General features: G+C 44.3%; 1 protein-coding gene across 1 annotated transcript in view; it reads right to left on the reverse strand.

Moving 5' to 3' along the window:
• Positions 1-25,334, reverse strand: part of nrxn2b (neurexin 2b) — a 437,850-nt gene that overhangs the window by 175,427 nt on the left and 237,089 nt on the right. The gene's annotated exons all lie outside the window — the stretch shown is intronic.

Genomic DNA, 25,334 nt, shown 5'->3' on the forward strand with positions numbered 1-25,334 from the left:
ATCGCGATTCTATCTTCTGCCGGTAAAGTCGTAGAATAATCTTCAAAGGGGGTTCTTTATTAATGAATGAATGCAATATGAGTAGGCTAAATGCCTGAAAATATCACGAGAAGGGACAACTTAAAAGGACGTTTAAGTCATAGAGATTAGGTCAATTTTTACACCGGTCTGCCAAATGTATTCGTTTTGATTCAGCCTGTCAGCTGCCTCTTGCAGGGGAAATGAGAAGACATCATATTTCATTCGACACTTCACTCGTATTTTGAGTTGTAAATGAGCAGCAAAAAAAGATGCTTTTAAATCTATGTAATCTTTATAAATAATAAGTAGGCCCGATGCATTTCTATATAAAATATACAGACCCCTGTGCAACCGACGCAAGCAAGCACACCCTACAATTTCCCCAGAAATTGTACCCTCTCTAGTTTGGTTAATGTTAATACACTGTTCAGTTTCCCATCTTCCTTCAAACCATAGGGGAATTAGTTTCAGTTGTTTGGCCAATATTGACCCCCTACAATGTTGAAATAGATTTGCTGAAACACCAGTTACAGGATGGTACATGGTCACAGGTGAATCATGTAAATTATAGGAACAATAGTCAATAAACATACTCATTGTTAGATTTCTATTTGTAGGCAAGGAAGAAGACCAAATAAATTTCAATTATTTGTCTTTATTTCAGTGCCAAAATGCATTTGGTCAGTTCTGAGTGCACGTCCACGGCGAGTAACATTAGCGATGTTGGCCTAAGGGCTGACAATGTTGCTAAAATACATTACAGATTGTGACGGGAAACGGTAACGTTAACCTAGGTATTCATCAGGGAATTAAAGCACATCGAATCGCAGTCTTAAAATCCTCTCCCGGCGTATAACTAAGCGAATTAAATTTTGTAATATCACCTACAACTTACTTTTGTTCAAAGAAACAACAAACAACACTAAATACTACTGTGATTCAAATTTGAATCCCTTTTTTTGTCACGTGCCAGGTGAGCAGCCTTGCTGTCTCTAGCCCTCTGTCAGTCATTGACACAGTGTCAGCTCCAAGGCCATATTGACATTTGACTTCCCCTCCAGGTCACCTCTCCAGGAGCAGGAGCAGAGATACCATTAACCTTTGTCGTGTGAAATCGTCAAGAGCGGAGCGCTAGGTCCCCCAGGGGATATCTGGGTCTATTATTAAGGTGTGTGTTAGTATGTATGTGTGTGTGTATGATGTGCATTTCACTGTGTGTGTGTGTGTGTGAGTGCATGTGTGTGTGTGTGTCTTAATGTGTATTTCTATCTGAGTTTACATCTTTAGTGTGGAGGTGACCCTCCCATGCTGTCTCTTTAGTATTCCTGCCAGGTAGGCAAGCAGGCAGGAAGACAGGAAGACAGGGAGGCAGGAAGGAAGGAACGGAGATAGGAATGAATGAAGGGAGGAAAGCAGACAGGCAGGCAAGCAGGCAGTCGGGACTAGCCCTGGGCCATGGGGGGAACGCATTAGAGACACACTCAAAGGAGAGGTCATGGAATCTGCCATATGTCTGCGCTAAAACCTGATGCTATTAGTTTGCTTTGCAAGGGTGTAACCCCCCTCGACCTCTACCCCAGGCCCACAGGTCTAGAGAGGCCTAGAAGGGTCAGTATGTCCTAAAGTAGCAGCTTGTAATGCCATTCAGCATTGTGTTGGATGTAGCTTAAACATTTTCTCAAAGGATTGTTTATTGAAATTACCTGTCTGCAGTCCAAAACAATATATAGAGTACAGTATTTTACTGAAAATAAGATGCATTTTCTGTAAGCCACATCCCACCAGATTGGGAACTTTGTGATTGCAAATTGAAGTCTAGGCCACCCATGAATATAGGCCGACTGTTTATTTACCCAGGGCCACTTTCACCTCGGACAGCTTGGATAGCCATCTAACTAGACAACATTCACAATCAGGTTGAACACTCTAATTATCTAATCTACAGACCATAGCATTACAGATATAAAAAAACAGAACAAAAACAAAAATAGAACTCCGAACAATGCTTATCTAACTAAGCTAAAGCCCTTAACTTCGTAGCTTTTCAGCTTGCCGCGAGGCATTCTGGGTACCAAGAGCATTGTCACTACAATACCAAGCAATGCACGAGTATAGGCGATCTTACAACAGTGTGTAACACACTTCGGTTGTGGATAGTATGTCCAGAAGAAAACCAAGTCACTCATTTAGTGGCAAAATCCATTGTTGTGTACAGAAAGGTGTTTTGTCCCTCGGGGTTGCCATAGGCATGATGCTGACGTAAGCATTACGTGAAGTTAGTGAGGGCTATTTGAATGGCGATGTCAAGAAGAGAAGTGGGAAAATACAAGTTGTGAAAAGAGACCACCGTGTCTTATTGTCCACAAGACCATATAAAAGTATATCTAAAACGAACCTACAAAGAGCTTGGTTACACTACTAAAGAATATATTGTGCTTATTAAATTTATGCATTGTGCTTATTAAAGTTCTGTCTTATGAACTTAGAAGTGTGCTCAGGCTTAAACATTGTGTCTCACACAGGGCGGGGAGAGTCAGGGGTGCGGGCGGAGAAAGAGGAACAATCCAGACGAGTTTCGACCACAGTGTGGGAAAAAGGCTGTATTTTGTGTCTCTATCTCTTCATTTTCAGAAACAACCTTGAAACCGGGTGGAGACGGCACCCGAGCATGTGGGACGCGTAGGCAAGAACAACTCCCTGCTTCACAGGAGAACAAGCTCAACCCTCTTCTTGTGTTTTTTGTTTTACTGCACTGTATAATATATGCTGGGGCAGGGACAGATAGTGAGTTGGACTTCGTGAACCAGCCCAAAACTCTGTTGTGGGTAGGAAAACGTAGACAACCCCAGAGCTCTGTACTTGTTGTTTTCCAACTGCTGCATTAAAGCTGATATTATTGGACCTCTGCGACTCCAGACCAGTCTTTCTAGAACACAGATTGTGTCATTGAATACCATCATTACATATTGGAATAGACATAAAGAATTTAAATCCTTCACTACCAAAGTTGAATTAGCCAATGTCGTTAGCGATGCTAGCTGATGTTAGTTTGCTAGCTGTATATAACATTTCACTGGGTCTTGCAGCTGTTTGATTTACTGAAATTATTATGAAATGTTATGTTCTACTAGCCATTTGCCTACTTTAGCAAGTCACTGTATTTCCAAGCCCTGACAGTGTAACAGAGACAGCACAGTAAATTATTCCTCTTTCAAGTAATAAGCCCCCGTTCAAGTGTTGAGGATTAAATTAGCTGCACCGTATGTAGAGATCTTGGGCGGAAGCCACTTTTTAGTTCTAAAACCGGACTATAAACCGCTTCGAAATATAAGCCGTACAACTACAAGAAAACTGTAAAATCGTTGTACAGGCCGCAGCTTTATTTCCGAAAAATACAGTAAAGTCTACTAAGTTTGATGAGACTGCAGTCTCACTTGTGTTGGTTGATCTCTCTCTACATCTCCCTTTCTTTCATTTGTCTTCAGCAGGCAAATTCAGGAAGATTACTCAGCCTATAGATTCAACAAAGACCAGCTGGATGGCTGAGTCAGAGATTGTAATGTGTGTGTGTATATGTGTGTGCGTGCGTGTGTGTGTGTGTGTTTGTGCATACGTGTGTGAGAGAGAGAGAGAGAGAGAGAGAGAGAGAGAGAGAGACTAAAGCCTCAGATAACATATACCAAAGCCCAAAATTTCTCAAAGACTTAGTTATCAACTTTGCAGCCTTAAGCTGAGAAATACAAAGTTGTCATATTTTCCCTTTTGAAGAGACTGTGTCATCTGACAAGTTTGGTGTTACACAAATCTTAGAGGGCCTGACTATGACATCTTGACGTCAAAACTCCATGTTTTCTCTGAAAGCGTTTTAAGACTGGTAGCATGCAAGATAAGTAAGAAAAGTTCAAATAGATACATTCGAACGGGCCATATATGTCCAAGCATCTTTGCTATGTGTGACTGCACGTGTGATGGAGACAGAATAGAACGGCCAGAGTGACAGAGCAATTGAGAGTGGTCAGAAGATGCATGCTCGGCAAGTAAGAGTCACATGGATTTATCCAAGTCCAAAGGTGTGAAAAGCTTGGATAAGATGACGATGAATATTTTATTGCTGAACTGAACTTTCTCTTTTTCTGGGGCCTGTAGAGCACAGAGGATCGAGGGGAAGCAGGATGGATGAAAGGGACAGGAAGGTCATCTACCTTTCTTTTCACTTAGTCAACTTTGTCAATAAACAAACGTGCACACTCTCAATGCTACAATGGGACTAGGAACCCACCTTGACACCACAACAAAACATCTTTCTTCCGCTCACAAGGGCAGAACAAGTGTGTTACCAAGTGTGTTACCAAGATTCTTTTGGGAGAACACAGGGCAGCAGAAAATGGCGATGTAGCAATGTTGCAGCGCCTGACAGGGCTGGTCTGAAAGCTTAGCCGTGATTTAATGAGTTGAGCTAGACAAACTTTCATGGATTCATGGGCATGCGGCTGAAGTGCAACCTACAGCTGTGATATGGAAGATGTTATGGGTGTTTGTTACGAGGACATTTTGAGTGTGAGGCTATGTGTGGCAGGTGGCAGATGTGTGTGTGTGAGCGTGTTTGTTTGTGTGTGTGAGGATTTTCTACTCCTGCCACCAAGGCTGTACTGCAATTGATAGGTGCATTTGTAAATGCATAGTACAGCTGAATACCTTTCAGTACCATATTAGAAAACACACTCACACTCCTATTCCTTGTGGGGTTTTGTCACCCGTGGTTCGTCTGGGATATGGGCAATCAATAAGAGAAAATACATTTTAATTGTTCCCCTCCTTCCTCCCCACAACCCACCCACTTTTCCCTTCATTACTTCTTCATCTTCTCTCTTGTCCACATCTACCACCCTCTCCATTCTCCCCTTCTTCTTTTATTGACATTATTCACAGCCTGGGCATGGACGCACACACACACACACACTGGCCTCCCATGACCCTACAATAACAAATAGCCTAATTTGGGCCCATTATTTATCATTGCTAACCCATTCTCCAGGTGTACCCGAGCTGCCAACTAATTGCCAGTTTGGATGGATGTCTTGCAGGCAAGAAAAAATCTAGTCACGCTTCAAGAACAATCATTTGTGTTGTTGTAAAATGGGGACAGTTTGTTGGAAGTACCTTGGGTATATCTTGGGTCATGAGGTAATCGTGGTCACAGGGGTGAATGTCATTAAAGCCAACCTCACGTTTGGTCACACCCTGCAACAAGCCGTCGAGCCATGAGTCTCCATGAGTTTAATTTGTGAAAAGATACATTTTCTTTAATGGATTATGCTAACATATGCTAAGCTAAAGTGCAACAGGTTTGTTATACTATGGTTTAGCATGTAGCCCGGAGGCTGATGAAACAACGGCACTGTTTTATGGTCCATGAAGAAAGCGATTGGACGTAATGCTAAGTGACATCTTTTTGGAAAGGCAATAGAGCAGCTGATGACAGGCAATCTGTGCAGCCCAGCTCTCCTCTCAAAGGGAAACAACTGAAGGCCACAGTGAAAAGAAGAGATAGAGAGGGAGGAGAGAGAGGTGGGGGAGAGAGAGAAGGGGGCGTGTGGGAAAAGAGGCCTACCACAAAAGAGAGGGAGATGAGAGGATGGCAAAGGCTGCAGGGTTGAAAAGAGGAAAAGAGCCAGATAGATGGCAAGGTGGAGGGAGGAAGAACAGACCTGGCTGACTGTAGCAGACTAGGTCATCCATAACTGGGGGTATTGAGCATGTGACTCATTATATCAAGTGCCACTTGTTCTAACCCCATCTCCCTCGCTGTCTCGCTGTCTCTCTCTCTCTCTCTCTCTCTCTCTCTCTCTCTCTCTCTCACACACACACACACACACAGTCTACTTCATAAATGTATGAGACTGGGGCAGAGGCTGTGTTCAAAGCTTGAATGATTTCTGAGAGCTGGTAACACATGCTGCATCTCAAACTGTGCTCACCTCTGCTCTCCCTCCCTCTCTCCCCTCCTCTCCTAACCTACCCCCCCCCCCCCCCCATCAGCCTGTCAAGTCCCCCATCATTTTCTAGAGTGATGGAGATTTGAGGATGAGTGAAAAGACCCACGCCCACACACACAAGCCATTTTATTCCCCATTCCCCTGCCCTTCTCTCTCAGTCTCTCTCTCTCTCTTTCTGTCCTCATTTATCTTCTCCTGCCCCCTCTCTTCTCCTCCCTACTCTCTCTCTCGCGTCTAACTCAATCTCGATCCCTGGTCCCCCCCCCCTCCTTTCTTGGAAGGGCTTCCTGATAGGCTCTCCTCTTTCACTTGATGCACTCCTCCCTTGATCGCCTCACAGTGTCTCCTCGTCCTGCTCTCCTACGGCTCTCGACCTCCTCCCCTCCTCCTCCCGCTCTTTCCTCCTCCTCCTCCTCTCTCCCCCAAAACCAGATCTCCTGATGGCGCCCGGAGAGCCCGACGGGATAGTCACATGTCTGTCCCCCTTACTGCTGGGGGGTGAGAAAATAACTAGGGGTTTATCGAGGGGGGGGGGGGGGGGGGGGGGGGCAGAGAGGGAGGAAGAGTGTGAGAGAGACTTTCTTGCCCCGTCAGCGCTTTGTCACCAAGCTTCCCGTGTCTTTCCCAGAGTGCCAGACGGACTTGTTGAGTGGCGGACTTGTGCGAGCACGCGTGTGAACAGGTCTTCATTCTTGCACGTTCAGCACAAGCTGCTTATTGGTCAGTGTGGCCAGTTGCCAGTTTAGATAAGATACCCAAACCGTACAGACAAGGACTTGATATCTCTGTCCCTATGTCACACACACCAGCTAAGTTGTGCTCAGAGTTCTTGTGAGTGCAAACGTCCTGTTCTAGTGTGGGGCGCCTGTCACCTCCCCGACTCCTTCCTTTTCAGCGGCTCCTCGCGGACACTGTGCTCAGAGCACAGCAGCTGAGATCAATCACAGAGACGGGGGGGGGGGGGGGGGAGTCAGAAGAGGCTGAGGGATGGAGGCGGGGGAGCTCAGGGTTAAGGTAGAGGGAAGAAAGAGCAGGGGAGTTTACAGTACCTTTTAGGCTTTCATTCTGGGGACATGAAGGCTCTTGTGTACCCTAGAGACCACAGGCACACACACACACAGACCCAGACAAACACACACACACACTCACATCACCACCTGCCAGGAGCCTAAAGCCTACATACATAGATAAACTGTATCCACACTATTACTCTCTCTCACACACACAAACACACATTCGCAAGCAATCTTGTGTGTATGAGGACACCCACCAATGCGACTTTTGCAAGAGTGCTGCCATTACTCATCTCTTTTGATCTCTCTCTCTTTCCTGTTCACTCACACACACACACACACACAGACACACAGACACACACACACACAAGCTAGAGATAGACTGGAAGGGATTGTAGAGGGTGAGCAAAGCTGTGTTTCCACTGCAGCGAGAGACTTTCCCCCGGAACTACAAACTTTCCTCCGGAACAATGCCATCTGGGGCCAAACTGGGGGGGCCCAGTTTCCCTAGTGTTTTCCCTTGTGTTTCCCTAGTATGTTACCAACATCCCTGGTGTTTCCTTGTCATTCTCTTGGTGTGTGTCTGTGGTGTGTATTGGCTCTCTCCTTCTCTCCCTCTCTCCCCTGGTTCCTGGCTCCCTACACACTTGTCTTGTCAGTAATTACCAAGCTGAAGTCGTTTGTAGTCACCCTCCCTGTATATAAATGTTTGGTTTCCATGTCAGGCCCTGCCTGAATGTTAGTCCTGTTGGGTATTCCCATGTGTATAAGACTTTTTTCCGTGTGTTCCTGTCAAACTAGTTCTGGGCACTTGCAGTGGAAATGTGGCTCCAGTAACCCAGTAAATAAGGCAACTGGAGGGATGAAAAGTTGGTTGAGTTCAGGGGTTTACATGTGCATGTGTGTGGTACGTTTCTTTGTGGGTGTGCTTGTGTGTGTGTGTTTGTATATTAGTATATCATATCTATATCTAAATATATCATATTTAGAATCATAGTATATGCTATATAAAATATAGCATTATGTTAATTTTAAAATGTATTATTATTATTATTAATTCATAATTGGGGGCGGGACGGGACGATGTGAGATGGGACCGTGTGCTGCAGATAACATGTAAACTGCCGGAATTTAGGGTTATTGCATTTGGGATGTTGCAGCTGTTCTAAATCAAAAAGAAGAGATAATCGTTCAAATGTGAGACTGTGTCACACAATAGAAAACCACAATCTAGTAGTAATTGTCCAAAGGCAATTGTGTCTAATGCTAGTTAAGGCGGGCACCCAGCTGTTTAAGTTGCTTTCTAAATGGCAATTTTTCCTGCTAGAGTGAGGAGTGCTGCGCATCACATAGAATTCACACAGGGGGTTATCCTGACTGCAGCGCAATGTGTTTAGAGTTTATAGAGTTTTGACATAAAGTATACCATTTGAAACTTAACACAGGTGTAAACCCAATATTTCGAGTGATTTAGGCTAAAGGGTTTGCTTATTGCTACATATTTATCTAAGAGCCGTATTCTTACGTAGATGCTATCTAAATTGACAAAGCTCAAGTGGTATTAAATGACCTTTGACCCTGTTTCATCTGGGCCATCAATGTGGACTGGGACTAGGTTCCTTAAGGCCAAAACAGGGTCCCTCCAAGGTGCATCTTGTCATAAAACTGTAAACGTTTGGAGCAGAACCCAAGTCTACTTTATAGGAGACCCACAAAGATGCCTATGCAGTTGAGGCTAAGTGAAGCCAAACTAGACGAATTTGGGGGTCTGTAATGTGTGTCTATGGTCTCAGCCATGTTTAAAAGAAGAATAAACGAGTCGACAAGGCCCAAGGCCAACCCTGCAGTGATGTAAAATAGCAAATTTTATTTTAACAGGGTTCATGAAGGTATTTCCTGAAGCTTTCTGTTTCAATGAGGTGGCATGAGGATGGTTGCATTAGCATACTGGCTAACGTGAGTTTAAAGTTTGAACTGAAAATCTAATTTAGGTTTTGCATGCATGGACACTGACTACATAGACATGACATCTGCGTTCATCGTTTTTAAGAAGAGTAGATAACGAGAGGGACATTTTAATTACGTAGATATGGAAGGGAGTCAGGTGGCTGAGCGGTTAGGGAATCTGGCTAGTAATCTGAAGGTTGCCAGTTTGATTCCCGGCCGTGCAAAAATGACGTTGTGTCCTTGGGCAAGGCACTTCACCCTACTTGCCTCGGGGGGAATGTCCCTGTACTTATTGTAAGTCGCTCTGGATAAGAGCCTTTGCTAAATGACTAAATGTAAATGTAAGGAATAAAGGTTAAAAGGGGAAACAAAAGAAAATGGGAAAAAAGTGTTTTTTTCTTGATGTGATGTAAAAGAGGAGGAAAATCTTTTAAGAAATAAAGCTAACTACTTGTAAAGAAAGGATATGTTAAATGAAAAAAATCACTGCCACAGAGATTTCACTTGGTGTCTCAGTAAATCCCACAATCGCATAATTTTTATTCTGCTTGTTTGACAGGAGGAGATGTCGGAGAGCTCAACTTATAATCCATTAAGTTAATTACTGGAGTAAAAGTTGAAGGGCAGCAAAATGCCAGGGGCCGATTTCTTAACACTGTGTATGCAAATAGTATGCACGTATGTCTTCTTAGAACCCAATTGTATTTTACCTTCCATGGTTGCTAAAAAAACTATAATTAGTTTGGTTTCCAAATAAATGTTGATTACACTGTACTGAACCAGTGGCGGATTTAGGAAAATCTGACACATTACAAAATTCTACCAAATAAGTAAGGGGGGCACGGGGGCAGGGGGGTTCTGAAATACTTGTAGAACGTTTCCTCGCCGAGAGAGCCATTAAAGCTAAAACCGCGACTGTACTGAAAAAAAGGTATTTTGTGAAAAGAAATGTCTGAGGCAATTCAAAAAACTTGAAAAGGAATAATCACACAGAATGTGAAATGAATGTATACATCACCAAAATAAAGTCAGATGAGTGTCTTGTATAGCAGGGGTTCTCAAACTTTTCAGCCCACTACCCCTAAAATAATGGTGCCAGTGACTCGCGACCCCCGCATCCACGGAGGTGGTTTATGTATACGTGGGAGTAAAAATAGGCCCTGCATCTGATCCAGACCAGCCCACCAGAACCGGCCCCCGTATATGCCACCACAGCTAACCTGTTAATGCATGCACATTCTGAGTTTGATGTAATGCTAGTTCGGGAGTTTGATAGTAAATGCGAGCGCGCATAGCGCGTGAGCCAAATCTTTTGAGCTTTAGTGTAAAATAAACAGCAGTTTTTCAATTGGTAAAACCTTGTCTAGTAAAGGTGATTTATTTTTGACTCTTCAGCCCCACCCTTACGTATCTTAGCCTGGTTTTCCATCGTTATTCTTCTCCCGGTGCTCCCTATGGCCAGTCCGCTACTGAGGGGCTGTGCCGTGGTGGTGGATTTTCAAGTCATATTATTTCAAATTCAGGGGGTGCTGCAGCACCCTCATCACTCCTAGTTCCCGCGACCATGGGTATTCCCTCTCCACTGAAATCCAAAACTCCGCCAGTGTCTTGGCTGAGAACGCTGTCTTCGGTCGCTTGACAGTTCAACTAACGCGTCCTCCTGGTTGGATGTCAGATGGTTTGCCGTACTTACAGAGAATGGAAAATCAAAAGGCTGATGGATTTTTTATTTACATTTACATTTTACATTTAGTCATTTAGCAGACGCTCTTATCCAGAGCGACTTACAGTAAGTACAGGGACATTCCCCCGAGGCAAGTAGGGTGAAGTGCCTTGCCCAAGGACACAACGTCAGTTGGCATGACTGGGAATCGAACTGGCAACCTTCAGATTACTAGCCCGATTCCCTCACCGCTCAGCCACCTGACTCCTTTGCATGCATTAATTTAACTACTATTTTTAACTTGTTGAAATTTTGGCAAAAATATGCTATTTCTAATTGTTTTACAATGTTCCTTGATTTCTGGAAATCATCTCGCAACCCCCCCTCGCCTCGTCTTCAATGGCGAGAAATTATGGCAGCAATAAATGTTAGATGCTGAGGTGCACACAGTTGATGACATGAAATAAAAGAAAATGGTGCAACTTGAGACATTGGGCCAGTGTTACGGCCAATGATGGCATTTCTCCCATGAAAAAGCTTTTTTTTGTTTCAACCAAGATGCAAAGACTGATTACATGTAGTAACTGCTCTTTCCAATATCCATATTATCCAAACATCCACTAACTGTAAAGAATAGCACACAAATAGAGCTGGTCTTGCTCTAATCTCTCACCTTCTGCCTTTCTGACGTATTTGGACCACACAGGGACTGGTACAGCCAATATCAGTATTTTCTTGAGTCATATTGACTGAGGTAATAGAGAATAGACGCAACTTGTGACATGCTTGTAGACATTTCCCAAATGTCAATGGTTAGAGTCATGTTGGGATGCTATATAGAAGACCATTTACTTGGTCTCCTATATAGACTAGTGTTCTGTATCATTTTCTTTGGTTTGAATATGTTTTGAAACCATTATGACCCCAGGACAATAAGAGGTTTAAAGCCAAGGATGACTTGATGGTCAATGCGCCTGTGTTGGTGCGTACCTGGTGACCTGGTGCAGCCAGAACAACTTAGAGCTCAATGCTCTTAAGACAGTGGAGATGGTTGTGGACTTCAGGAGGAACACAGCCCCACTCACCCCCATCACCCTGTGTGACTCCCCAGTCAACACTGTGGAGTCCTTCCGCTTCCTGGGCACTATCCTCTCCCAGGACCTCAAGTGGGAACTGAACATCAGCTCCCTCATCAAGAAAGCACAACATAGGATGTACTTCCTTCGGCAGCTGAAGAAGTTCAACCTGCCAAAGACAATGATGGTGCATTTCTACTCAGCCATCATTGAGTCCATCCTCACCTCCTCCATCACCGTCTGGTACGCTGCTGCCACTGCCAAGGACAAGAGCAGACTGCAGCGTATCATCCGTACTGCTGAGAAGGTGATTGGCTGCAATCTGCCTACCCTCGAGGACCTGCACACCTCGAGGACCCTGAGGCGAGCGAGGAAGATTGTGGCCGACTCCTCCCACCCTGGACACTCCCTGTTTCAGTCACTCCCCTCCGGCAGAAGGCTGCGGTCTATCAGGACCAATACCTCACGCCACAAAAACAGTTTCTTCCCTTCCGCTGTTGGCCTCTTCAACAAGGCCAAGGGACCACACTGACTCAAATGACTTATTGCTTAAAACACACTGCTTTTGCACTGCACCACAACATGGTATCTTGTACATTTGTATTTTTTGTAATATTTGTATTTTTGTATTTTTATATTGTAATTTACGGCAACTTATATTTATCCCACTTAGTACTGCTAGTTTATGTACCCTTAGTATAGTTAGTCCACATATTTAAATTGTAGGTATATGTTTATTGTATGCACCTTCCTGCCAAAGCAAATTCCTTGTCTGTGCAAACTTTCATGGCGAATAAATCCCTTTCTGATTCTGATTCTGATTCTGATGGGTCTGTAATGGAAGCGTGTGAAGCCATTAAACACTGAAGAGGTTGCGTCTGCATGTCACTTCAGAAATGTCATGGTGTTTAAAACGCTGTGAGTACCCCAGTAACAAACACATGTCCCTCTCAACATTCTCAGCACTTACCAAGAGCTCTGGCTGTGCACCCAAAAAAGTCTTCCCCGCCCCCCCCCCACGGTCCACGAAAGGTCAGCTCCACCCAGCGTTTAGAATTAAAAAAACCTCCCATTGACTCTTGTGTAATCTCTCTTCTTCTCTGTTCTCCCCCTCCTTCACTTTCTCTCTCTGACTGACTTAATCGGTCTGTTGAACTACTTCTGTTTTCCTGACTCTGCTTCTCTCACTTCGTTCAATCATGCTTTCACTCCAACTTCCTTTATCTTCTCATCCCAACTTTCCATTTTGCGTTCAGTTGCTCCCCTACTTCCCCCCCACTTCATAAAAAGGACTTAAAAACAACAAAGCCCTCTTGTGACCTCTACGTCTTCCACAATTCAGGAGCTGCTACGACTCTCAAAGGCGCAAAAGGTCAAGTTCTTGATTGGATTGAGGGAAAATAACACAGAATGTTGCAGTGTAAACGCCTTTCTACCTTGTTGTATTCCCAGTATGCTCTTTCTTGCAAACACAAAGTATCCCCACGTCCCACCCCAGACACACACATATTGACCGAAGATATATATATATAAGAAAACCTTTTTTTTTTATCGTCCCCCCTCGACCTCAACCCCCCCCCCCCCCCACCCCCCTGCTCTCCTCCTCCTTCTCCTCTTTCTCCTACTCTATTTTGGCACCGACGATAGGACTCCAGCTGAGCGGCCAGTGCTGTGAGGAACGGAGAGCTGCTCTATTTACAAGGCCCCCGCACGCATCAATAATACATCGACGACTACCACCCTGACGGCTGAGATACGGGGAAACCAAACGGACCGCTTCACCTCCTGCAGGTCGAGATACGGCAGGGCCCAACTACACAACGGGGTTCATACCCATCAGAAAGGTTCCTGACACTGCTTGAAGCCAGGATGGATGGTTGTCTTTTGGGTGGGAGGGACTATTTCTGTATCAACAGTACATCAACATATGGTGTCTGAGGATGTCGATCAACCGGTGTCCATTTTGGGGGAAAAGCACATAGGAAAGTTGTCATTGAGACACTGCCAGTGATAAGGACTCCTCTGGGAACTTTATATATAGAGATGATGATGAGAAATGATGTCGCCTGGCATTGTCGATATTGAGAAATGAATCATACACGTTGCCGACGGGGTTGACATTCCCCATGAATCCTGAGCTCAATGCACAACGCACAAGATGAAGCTGTCACTGGCATTAACCTAATATGTTCTCTCCTTAAGCTCAAGGACGGTAAGGCTGGAGGAAGATGCACACAGCCAGTGGATCTCTATACTGGCGATCTCCATACAGCCGTGGGGGGCATGAATTTCGATAAAATATCTTCTATCATGCATCATCATGACATTCAGAAGTGATTGTCTCCTTATTTTTTATGCAGCACGAGAGAACCCTTTCCTGTTTAATGCAAATACAGCGTTTCATGCGGAGCATTAAAGAATCACATTTAGGGAATAGCAGCTCCAAAAAATGTACTTTATGTGAACGCTTTAAACAGTTATTTCTTCTCCTGCACCTCTACCCTCTTGAGTAAATTGAGTAACTGCAAATTAAGGTGTTTCTTTGAGAGAAGTGATGGAGACATGTGAAAAGACATCTCCACACTGAGAGAGTGGTGCAAAAACAAACAACTAATCTTCTTAAACACAACGCCATGAGAATAATAATATGCCCATTGTATTCATGTCTGCAATAAATGCACCATGGACCCATGAAAAATCTGAAGTGGACTAACTACCTGTCAATGGGCACCATCAACATGAAGCATTCAACTGGCCATGTCCATTAGGAATTGTGACGGTAAAGTCAACACCAAGAAATAATAGGGAGACAAAAGCATTTTTCTAGTGGTTCTCTCTCTGTCTTTGTCACTCTCTTAGTCTAATTCTTATTTGCTTTAATTTTCAGTGTCTTTTCTCTCTCTCTCTCTCTCTCTCTCTCTCTCTCTCTCTCTCTCTCTCTCTCTCTCTCTCTCTCTCTCTCTCTCTCTCTCTCTCTCTCTCTCTCTCTCTCTACATTTTACTGTAAAATCAGAGACTTGGTGTGTCTGATTTCCCTGTTGTGTGACTGCAAAAGTGGGTCATGCAGATGCACACCATCTCCGATCAATAACAGGTCATTCATGTTAAAGTCGGGTAGAAAGATCAGTAAATTGATATTGATAATGTCAGATAATTGGCACTCCACCATTTGGATTATAGGTGCCATGAATTGAGCGTCTACAATCCCACATAAATGAATGAGAAGCCGTGGGGTGGGAAATGTAGTGCATTGATCCATGTTTGATTGGATGATGACTGTGTGAGGCTGAGGAGTTATTGATCTGTGTGTTTCTCAGAACACTGCATTCTTCTCATGACACCACATTGAGAAGGGTCACTGTTCGAAACAGATCGGAGTATCATAAGATACCAGTGAAGAAAAATTACTTATCATTTAGCTAGAAACCGATTTCTAATACATACAAGGTTGAGGAAGCGACTCCTTTACTAGATTATGCATTTGTATATGCATAGTTGAGAAACTTCCTGAACACCAAAGAAATGTTAACCAGAGGGTGTCATTTTTTTTATCCATTTCTCTCACACACTCTCACTCCCCCTCTCCCTTGATATGTCTCTTTGACAAAATCAAAGGGATTTATTAAATGAACTGATCGTGTTGGAAACTCATCACGAATAACACAAATACAATTGCCAACACACAAATTTGCGCCCAAACACACGCGCGCACACGTGCACATACCTCCTCCACCTCTCAACACAGCCTCGATCCACTCATTGAAATCATCAGGTCTTGATCAAATGAGCACCAGGGATTGTTCCTGGTGAAGGTGAGGCTTTAAGGCCAGCGCCATCATGGCTGTAAATAATAAGCCTTTACACACGGCTGCTCGTGAAAAACCAAATATCAATAGGATTTGCCGTTGCGGGCTCCCCGGACAAAACGCAATAACCGCAAAACACCATAAAAAATCAATGCGTATCTTGGTGGGTAGGGAGAACGAGAACGAGAACATGAGTGAGCGAGAAAGAGAGATCCATAAAAACGTCACAGAATGGATCTATGCAGTTAAATGTATATCAGAGCTTGGAAGGGATTTGAATGATTCATCCTGTCCATCCTGTCTGTGTGTATCTCCTCACTAGCCAGAATCATTCTGTAACTGTCTCAAAATGGTCACCCTTTGACATTCAACACAGATGGTAGCCTGTTCTGCAAGATCTGTTAAGAAATAACAAAACAACATACACATTATGTATCTCTCTAAAGAATGAAGACTGATGTGTGCACGTACTCACACTTAGTAAAAATGAGCAGCTTTAAAGTAAAAGGGTCCCTTCTTCTACATCAACAACTCTATTGGTGTTTGAGAGGGAAGGTGAGGTTAAGATCCATAGCTGGACAGTGACTGTGAGGAGCACTGGAGCAGCACTGAGGGCCCATAAGGGAGTTCTCGGGAGAGGAGAGAAGAGACTGTGCTTCTCATCATATCGGCAGCTCAGCCCCTGGGAAAGAACTGTAATGATTGTCTTATGTTTAGGTGTGTGAGTGTGTGTGCATGTGTGTTTGTGAGTGTAGAGGTATGTGTATGTATTGGTGTGAGAATGTGTGTGTGTGTTTGTGAGTGTGTAGGTATGTGTATGTTTTGGTGTGTGAATGTTTGTGTGTATGTATGCGTGTGTGTGTGTTCATGCCCGTGAGTGTATGGGTGTGTGTATGTATTGATGAGAGAACGTGTGTGTGTGTGCTGGTGTGTGTATAGGTGTGAGAATGTGCGTGTGCCTTTTGGGATGTGTGTGTGTTTGTGCCAGGCCCGATGATCTATAATACTATGTCAGGATCGGTTAGTGTCTGGCTTTTGACAGAAACCCTGGGGGAACAGTGACTTTCTGATTTGCGCTTGGTGTGTGTGGGTGTATGTGTTTGTGTGTGTGTGTGTGATATTACAGGACACACTATTCTGAGAATAATATCTTACATCCCATAGTATTGTGGTCTAGGCATGTAAACACCCCTGCAGCATGAGCCATTATTTCAAGCTGTCAGTGTTTCTAATGACAAACTGTTCCTTCCTGCTCTCTCTCTCACACACACACTTTTGCACACACACTTTTGCACACACACTTTTGCACACACAGCAATGCATTGAAAACCACAGTGGTGAGAAATTCAAATGTCCGGTCAGTTTTCAAATGTTTTTATATCTGCGACCTGACACCAGCGACCAGTACTGATGGCTCACTGTGTTCAGTCAAGTGTGAACGTGTGTGTGTGGCTCTGTGTTTGAGCAGCTTATGTTTACCGTCAAAAGAGAGAGCGTGCGCATGCATGCGCGTGTATGTGTTTGGGGGACTCTTTGCTCCTGACACATATACGAGTGTGACGAAACATGTTGTTTGTTAGTTTGCAACCAAGACGAGACATGAATAACTTCCCATCCCTGTATGTTTGTACTGGACCCACTGTGTGCCCACTATACAGTATATCTCCCTTCACTGCAAGGCTGGAGAAGACAAAGGACTCCCCTGGCAACCCTGATCTACCACAGGGTGTTTCCCAGCCTTCCCCTGCACTCCCTGCATGGGTCTGGGTGCTGGCTGCAGCTGGCTGCATGGTCTGTCCGTGGGACAGATTAGCACAGAGGATGAAGGAGAACATGAAGGGTGTGGGTGTGATAGAGCGACGAAGAGATGGAGAGAGCACGTCTTGGCTGGTTAGCGGCCTTTAACGCGAATCCTGTTTTTGGTTTGTGCGTGCGCGTGCGTGTGTGTGTGTGCATATGTGTGTGTGTTGGCATATGTTTTCCACGTGAACTTCTGCAACCCTGCACGATGGGCTTGAGGTGTTTTACAACAGCACTGATCTGTGGAAAATGCAGGCTAGGCTGTCTACAGGTTAGCCAAGATGGGTATTGATTTGCTCACAGTCCACACAATCGCTGACAAGAGATGGAGCACGTAGGGAAGGGGAGAGAGAGAGGGAGTGCTGTGAGCAGTATTGAAGCTGCGTGTGCACACTTGTGTGCATGCATTTGTGGCTGTCTATGCCTGTGTGTGTGTGTGTGTGCATGCGTGTGTTTCCTTGTGTACACGTTATTTCTAGAACGGGCGAACAGGTGGGAGGGGGAGGGCGATGATGTCATAAAAGGCGGGCCCTAAGTGCGGGCCCAATTTTGTTCTCAAAGAGCACCCCTGACGTCGAGCACAGCGAAAAACCTCCTGTTACTTCCATTCACATCAGCCCGCCATTACCTCTCTACAATCCCAACCACCTCCATCCACCGTTGGAGGGAGTGTGACCCCCCCCGTCCCCCGTCTCTCTCACACTCTACAGGAACTGCTTTGCTGACATGAGGGGGGGAGTTGAAAGAGTAGAAAGGAAGAAAAATGCCAGCAAAAAAGGGTACGCAAAACATGTCGTATTTGAGCAGACCTACATGGAATATGAGAGAATGGAGCCACTTTCTGCATTTTTATACACACTTTGTGTGAACGCAAACCTCTGCTGGCTGAGTCTATGGTTTGTCTGGCAAAACTGCATTGCATTTCCACTTGAGCTTACTTCACAAGTCAGGAGTCGGGTGGCTGAGCGGTTAAGGAATCGGGCTAGTAATCTGAAGGTTGCCAGTTTGATTCCCGGTCGTGCGAAATGACGTTGTGTCCTCGGGCAAGGCACTTCACCCTACTTGCCTCGGGGGAATGTCCCTGTACTTACTGTAAGTCGCTCTGGATAAGACTGTCTGCTAAATGGCTAAATGTAAAATGTAAATGTAAGTCAAAGAAAGAGAGGAATCGGGAGCAAGTTGTCTTGTCCAGTAAGACAAGTTGTCTTGTCCAGTAAGACACTCGAGCATTCACAGTGCATGGTGCATTCTGAACCGCCTAACAAAATGTCTCAAAAGCTTTGACAATCAGAATGATTGTATAATATCGCAACATACCAAAACTATATCCACAGGTTGGGGAGCATTGTCCAAGGCAAACGGATTCAATGCAAATTCTTCTTGTCCAACCAAGATCATAGTCAGTCACACAATGAGTGATATTGAGCATTTGAGTGGATGGAATCGGTGAAAGAACTGACAAACTGTTGTGGATTTTCAAAAGCAAGCCAGACCCTTCTCACAGTCAGACAGTGTGAGCTGACATGTACCTGGCAGAGTACATGTATTGTACAAAGACACTGTACAATTAAAAAAGGCTATCCAATGCCTGCGTGTACGTTTATGTGGGATGTGTGTGTTCACGTTTATGAGTACATTTGTGTGAGAAAAAGGTGTCTTTATTGTCATTATTGTGGAGTGTGTGTGTGTGTATGTGTGTGTTTGTGTGTGTACTTGCTTGTGAACCCATTCCAGGCCAGTGTTGATGTTGATCAGACATTTGGCACTGTGATTTACAAACCGTCAACAACACAATTTACTAATATAGCCCGGCGCTCCAAGAAGTAATTGCTTTCCTGCTGTTTTACTTTCCTGCCTTTCCTTTTTTCCCTCCTTCTCCCTCCCTGTTCTCCCTCCCACCCCCTTCTTCACTGTGTAGTATAACACCCCGTCTTTGATCAAACTTTGCAAGTGGAGAGAACGGTCTCGAAGCAATTACAGAAGCCATTAATTGCCCTTTAATACATGTTACAGTTAAGAAGCAATCAGTTTGGTAATTACTAAGGGACGGCTTGAAAATATCTTCTGCTCCTCCAGAAAAGCGGACAGAGTTGAGGTCTGCATCGTCCAATGGGATTGAGGAGTGGAGCACTCCAGCCCTCAGGACATGACAGATGCTAGGCTAACCTGCCAAAGCTAATTACATACACACACACACACCTAGCAAATAGATGGAAACGGGAGAAAGGGAGGCAATCGAGGAACTAATTGATATCTCAGTTGCAAAAAGTCATTTTGAGACTTGGTAAAAAAAGGAGGATGCTAAGTTAGATTGCTACGGGCTTTGGTTTGGAACGCAGGTGAAAACGAAGTCCGAATAAAATGTACTCTAATGAGTTGAATACAATATCTTATTAGAAAACGAATCAAGTCTAACGACATAATCATTTGTTAACTTGTATAAATGATTTGTTGATCCAGTAGCAGACCAACAAGTACCTGTCCATAGGGTTTGTGTTACATTCTCAGACCACCATTTCAATGAAATACCAGAGAATGCCTCCATCAACCCTTGACCAATCCTTTCCTAGCTTTCAAACACCGTGACTCCAGACTCAATGGGCTTTCCTTCCACTCTTCCAAGGAAGTCAAAATTGGCTCTCAATGCCCAAACATTATTTCATCCACTCGCTCTCCATCTCTTCCTCTTCCTGCCCGCCTGCCCCTCCTTTTCATGCCCACAGTTTCTGGTCCCCAAAGATAGTGACCTCTTCAGCTTTCTATTTTGCCTTTTTTTATGGAAGGTTCCCTCAAATATTGCAATGCCTTGGTCGTGTTTACGGGCAAGCATAAACACAGGCAGGCAATTATGTGAAGTTCACGCCATGTTTCTCGTCTAATGAGGTGCTCATTAATTGCTGGGGTCGTGCGCTACCTCTAAGGGCCTGCCTAAGGAACATGGTGAAGAAAAGGAAAGAGGGAGAGAGAGAGAGAGACAGAGAGAGACAGAGAGACAGAGAGAGAGAGACAGAGAGATCGAGCGAGCGAGTGAAAAGACTCAAGAGGCATTGTAGGAGGAGGGGAAAGATATAAACAACAACAAGCCTAGAAAACAAGAGAGAGAGAGAGACAGAGACAGAGAGGGAAATAGATCAAGAGAAATGTTCCATGGGAGAGCAGGCATGCACAGTCATGCTTGCTTAGTGTCCCTCACGACTTCTCCAGTGAAGCACGTTGATTTCCTTTATTGGATCGTGGGTTTGGGGGAAGGTTTTTTTTTTTAGGATTCGTGTCCATAGAGTGACATCCAGTCCCGTTTACTAATTCCTCCTGAGTAGACACACTCAGTGTTTCAGCTGGGGCTAACACCAAGACGCTGTCGGTCCGTGTTGCTTTGTGTTTAGGTCACACCGACCCCCATCTCAGCCCGTCTCGGTTCTTTGAAGCTGACTGGTGTTAGACAGTCATCCCCAAAATGAAGAAGTGAACCCTGCGGTCCCTATTCCCTCTCATGCTTCTCAACAGGCGACCAGGCTTATCTGAAGTGTTCTCTGGTTTGGATTGGACAGGACCACACACTGATGATGGCTTGCTGGGTCTCTGTATGAAGGCGCATGACAGGGCATGCATCTCGATGATCGCCTCTCATCAGGGTGGTGGAGGTGGAGCAGGGCTAGATGGAGAGAGGCTGTTGCTTCGTGTGAGTAATGGCTGTTAAGTCCAATCTCTTTTTCCGAAGCCCGTGCCCCGTGCCTTGTTTGCCTGGCAGTGGTGGAGCCGGCAATCTCAATGCAGTGGGTGAGGTTTGAAGCGAAAGGTGGTTAAAGTCGGGTTGGGCCCTTGTTTGGATATGACTTGTGTGTGTGTGTGTGTGTGTGTGAGGGGGAGTGTGAGAGATTTGTGAGAGAAAGAGGTGGAGAGAGGGTGAGAGAGATAGGGGAGAGAGACGCTTAGTATGCCTTACGAGATGGAGCAGCAGCAACTGGCTTCATTAGAACAATGCAAGCAAACGCACGTGCAAAATGTATTCATGTGCTCTCTCTCTCTCTCTCTCTCTCATACCTACCCAACCACACACACAAACACACACACCACACACACATAGTGTTTGAGTACTTATTACATCTCGAAAGGATTTGGGACTATGAATTATCAATTATCTGCATTTCTTTGTTTACAGAATGCCATTTGATGCAGGTGCAGTCAATTCATGTAGGCATTAAAATGTCTCACGCTTTTTAGGCTAAAGGCTAGGGTTAGGATTATAGTTAGGGTCACTGCTAGGATTGTTGTGAATTCTCTTGAATTGTTTCAAACAACTGCAAAGAAAGTCAGATGCAAGTTACTACACAAGTAAGTGTTGTGTAGTTAAACACAATGTAATGCTGATAGGGAATGTGCATTCACATTGTAGACGGCAAACTTATGAGAATGTGCTTTGTCAATAAAAGGAAGCTGTTTTCAAGCAGATATGAAAGACAAATAGCCAACCTCCAAATATACTGGAGTACAGTTGTTGTCATGCCAAGCGTATACGACACATAGCCTACTAGTTACAACCATGGAAAATACGGCAGCGTTTACAAATTTGCTCAAGCTTTTCTCTCCGTCACTTCGTCTCACATACAGACACATGCACACACACATACTCCTCGTAACATAAGCCACATGTGGTATGCATAGACACACAGGCACTCTCTGACTCACTTACAGTGGAATACCAAGTGTTCCACTCAGAAGCAACGCAAAAACAAATAGGCCAGTCAATCACATGCCACTGCAGCTGAATAACAAACAAAAGCTCACAGGATTTGTGATTGTGTGTGTGTGTGTGTGTGTAAGTGGTGTACATGGTGGCAGAAAGGAACTGCACAGAGGAAATATATGTGGGAGAATTGGTGAGTGCCTACGAGCAACAGAAATAGAGAGGGAGAGAGAGAGTGACTGTCTTATTTGTTTGTTCACCTGTTCTTGCACACTCAAACACGTGTCACGATGTTTGCCCACAAAGTGATCACCAATTTCCTCCTGCATCCGACTCGCACCTGCATCAGCCACTCAGACGAAACCTCCCAAGGCACATACAACGGCCCCTCTACAAACCAAGGAACATCTCCAGTAGGACCAGGCTCTGAAACGACCTCTTGGAATGACTCTGTCTCAAACTCTCCACACAAAGAAAGTGTGCAGCCGACAGGAACTCAAATGGAGATGAATTTCGACAGATGGGAACAGGATTTCTTGCGTCTCCAGAGCTGAGGTCTGTGGTGACCATTAACCTCGGCAAACACCTGCACCGCCATCCGACTGTCAATCGAGAACGCCTGTCTCATGAGTGAATATTTGAGAAGCGACATGTGTGGGGGTTTACAGTTTTGTGTGACTGTAACTAGTGCAAAACTGAGCATTTTACTTTCAAATTAAATGACCTTAATTAGTCATTTGGATAGGCGTGCTTTGAACATGGAACTTGCAATATCTGTTGCATCGTTAGAACTAAATATTTCAAAGGTAACCAAAGCTACGCAAACCATTTATTGATGTCAACAAACCTTTCATATGCACACAAGTCTCCAGTTATCTCTCAATTAAACAGGTACTTACTAAACAGGTCAGGTACTCTACTATGGAGAGCATCGGGTCCTAGAAGTGACTGTGTCGCCGGCCACACATAACAGAGGAGAGTTTGCGTGACAAAGGACATGAACAATCTGTACCCCGAGCATTAGCAGCACAACACCCCTGTGTTCCCCCCGCCAGACAGTGAAGATGTAGGAAGCCTAAAAGAGACGTACCTCGGGATGGATTCTGACACGTGCGTTCAAGCTATTCAAGGATTCAACCGGAATGTCTCGTTGTGTGTCAGTTAAGATGATGATGATTGAATTAATGGGGACATTTGAACACTTTTTGTTTTTGTTCTAAAAGGGTTACACCCATAGATATATCTATGGTTACACCTGTCATACTTGTAATCAAAGGTTCTTTTTCTAGTCTTAAAATTCGAAACGCAGATTTGTTTCTTATATACTAGTGTAATAATTGGACCAATACGCTGTTCCTATTGGTCCAGAAGACGTTCTCAAAAGTTAATAATACCGTTTATATACCTCCCGAATGTTCGCAGAGGTAAATAAACGGCTTTATGGACCTAGCAACAAGCGGTTGCCTTGGAGATGTAGCCATTGACCTTAACAACGTAGCATTTGCTCGGCAACAAAGTAGCCTAAGTTGCCCAAAAAAAAACTAAAACAACCAAATATGGTTTCTGCACAGGTCCGCAAACGCCCCGCAATCGCTTCGCGTTTAAAAAAAGTATCTGAAGCAGACAGAAAACGAATTGATGTTGTTGATATGTTGCCTTGGAGGTGTAGTGACGTCAACAGTGCAAGTGCAGCTGATTGTTGACAACATGGCGTCTGCTCCAGATTCGACCTGTTTGATTTGTGCTCTTCCCACGTATTGTTGTAGTATATAAGAAACCAAATGTTTACTCCTCGACAGGTCAGCAAACGCTTTGTCGCTTTGTTAAAACGATTTGTTTGTAAACCTCGACCTACGGTCTCGGTTAACAAACGTTTTAACAAATCTCGGTTTACAAAGGCGTTTGCAGACCTGTCGAGGAGTAAACATTTGCTGTTTATTTGTATTCATACATTGCAGGGGCGTCGTTAGACCCTTTTTACTGGGGCATGTGCCCCAGTATAAATCTGCTGTGCCCCAGTAAAATCTAAAGTTTGAGTTTTAACAATTTACTTTATTAGTCAGTGCATTCGTTTATATTGATAATCCCAGAAAAAATTAACGCAGTATACCTATCAACGCTTGTAAAATCAAAGCAGTTAAAAAAAAAGGGATATGAATAGGGGCCTGTGCCCCAATAGAGTTGTATGTCTAACAACGCCTCTGATACATTGACAGTCACTGTAGCAGGGTTTCCTTAACAGGGAAACATTAGATAAGTGCAATTTGAAGACAATTCATTAAGAAGCCTTTCCAGTCCTGGCAAAGCATTATAAACAATAAGTTATTTTGTGCATCCGTCATTACAAAACTGTGTGTGGACTATGTGACTGCCACTCTGTCTGTCTGTGTGTGTGTGTGTGTGTGTGTGTGTGTGTTTGTGTGCACTTAAATGTGTGTCTTGCTCACCCTTTCATGAGCCTCATCTCCACTGCAGCCATCTGGCTGTGGTGATAGAGCAACTCAGATGAGCCACACAAACACACGCTACCACTGCAAAAGGCCCTCTCTGCTCTCCTCACAACTGTGGAAGAGGAGGCCTGCAGGGCCACAAAGAGCCCTGCGAGTAGCCCAGAGAGAATAATTATGGCAATTTAAGATTCCAGGAGCTGTACTTCTTTTCTTACAAATTTTTTTTTTTTAAATGGAAAGCCGTCATTCTATTCAAAGTCTTTTTTCTTCTTAAAGAGAAAATTTAATTGATTTTCATATCTCTGTCGTGGGGTTAAGTGTGTGTGTGTGTGCATATGCGTGTCTGTGTGTGAACACTGGACTAAGGCCGTGGGCGCAATTAAGAGTGAAATAACAAGTACCTGCTCCTTTGTGACTTGTGTCGTGTACTTCAATCCTACCATTTGATTAAACAAATTCATACTTTCTGATTAGACAGATGGTGTGGGCGCAGACCAATGCCACCTGTCCCTCAAGCAGAGGACACCAGTGTCCTGGTATACACACCTCAAACAATCCACATCAGGAAACAACACACACACCGCCAAAATCCTGAATACAATTGGAGAGGATATGAACCGTTGATACAACCTGTGGTAAGTTGTTTCAGGAAACACAGTACAGTAAAAGATGAATCTGCAAACAGGGAGGCGAAGAGTGCACACAAATACATACGGTACGTACTCCTACCTTTGTCGATGGATCGCTTGACGAAAACGTGATTTGAAAGTGACGCTTTCAGCAAAGTATTGCATATGATGCATTGAAAGCTGAGAAAGTCTTCAAGGATACGTCTTCAATAAGCTCTCTTTTGAACAAGTTGAAAAGTGAAAAGGACT

Source organism: Osmerus mordax, chromosome 23, assembly GCF_038355195.1.
Source record: "Osmerus mordax isolate fOsmMor3 chromosome 23, fOsmMor3.pri, whole genome shotgun sequence".
In the NCBI taxonomy this organism is placed as follows: Eukaryota; Metazoa; Chordata; class Actinopteri; order Osmeriformes; family Osmeridae; genus Osmerus; species Osmerus mordax.